Raw genomic sequence first — 1430 nt, 5'->3', positions numbered from 1 at the left:
TCAGCATGTTTAGATTAGCTATAAGCTATATACATGATATAAGTTGCACCTTGATACAGTGATAATATTCAACCTTGAATTCTGAGTACGATCTATGTCACTGTAAAAATCATCCACAAAATTACGACTCCTTGAGAGACTTTTTAATCAAAGTTCTGAAAGTTTTGCAATCTAATGTAGCGGTAATGATACCCTACCTGCTTACATCATGTACATTCAACAACTAATTGGTTAATTATATAGATGAGAGTCATGAGACAGGTTTTAATGTAGTAGCAGGTTGGTGACCTAGCTCTTCCAATGCTTTTATGTGCTCCTCTGTGAGTTTCTCTCCATCTCTAAAACTCAACTATAATACTGAATCAATACATAATATAATATATTGTGAGAACCTCGCATTTATCTAACTAATTTTACTTACTACTGCTCTTTTACAGGGGAGCCGAGAAAGCTCTAAATCTCTCAAGATTTCAAGATTTCTGGGGCACGACATTGAATTTGTGTACAGTAGTGACAAAGGAATGATAATTATGATTCAAACAATTTTATGCAGAAGGTACAATTCATTGCAAAGGATTGAACTCCAAATAGTAAATTGTCAAATAAGGAAAGTATAGAATATTTTATCGGCTTTAAAATGTGATGATTTTCAATGAAAATTTAATGAAAAGAGTCCGCATAGTTAAAAATATCGTTAAAAATATAACATTTTAGGATCAGCTCCTCTCAAAAATTGATTAGGCTGGTTAAGCGATTGTTTAGTAAGGTATCCCACCAGGATTTTTTACTTATTCTACAATGATCCATCTTGCTTTGTATTCAATTTAGCACAATTGCCCCAATACAAAAGACATTTCCTATACCTCCACCCTGAAAGAGTGTATCAACTACTTTTAGAATGGTTTGCAGAATTTATACCTTTTATACACAAGTAGATAATAATTAGATTGTGGTTTGATGATGTTATATAATGATAATTACACAAAAAATGAAAAAGAGCCATATTGAGAATCATTTAAATTCTTGTATAAATGTATTTGTTGTAGGAGAAAAGTTATATTGTTTGGAAACTTAATTGAATTTAACAGGTAAATTATTGAAATGAATTTCACATAATTTTTTTTGCTGAATTTCCACCACGTCTCAATCAGTTTAGCTGAATCAACATAAAACTTTTGTGTATATAATGCTTGTCCAATATTTATGCTCCAGGAAACTGTTTAACAGGTGGGAGATGGTTATCGTCTGGCCACACAAAGCCTAGGGTCACCAGGTGAAATCAGTTTTCACACCTCGCCTTGAGATGCATGACCTCATTTCTTTCTCTCTGTTGAGAAATAAGCAAAACATTGAACAAAAACTCAGGCCAGATTTTAATTTTTTTCCTGAAGTGACCCCTTTTTATTGTTGTGTTGTCTTTTTTCAGTCTG

Source organism: Saccostrea cucullata, unplaced genomic scaffold (genome assembly GCF_032062105.1).
Source record: "Saccostrea cucullata isolate Sc308-1 unplaced genomic scaffold, CSIRO_AGI_Scuc_v1 ctg317, whole genome shotgun sequence".
Taxonomy (NCBI): domain Eukaryota; kingdom Metazoa; phylum Mollusca; class Bivalvia; order Ostreida; family Ostreidae; genus Saccostrea; species Saccostrea cuccullata.
This window is presented reverse-complemented; position numbering follows the sequence as displayed.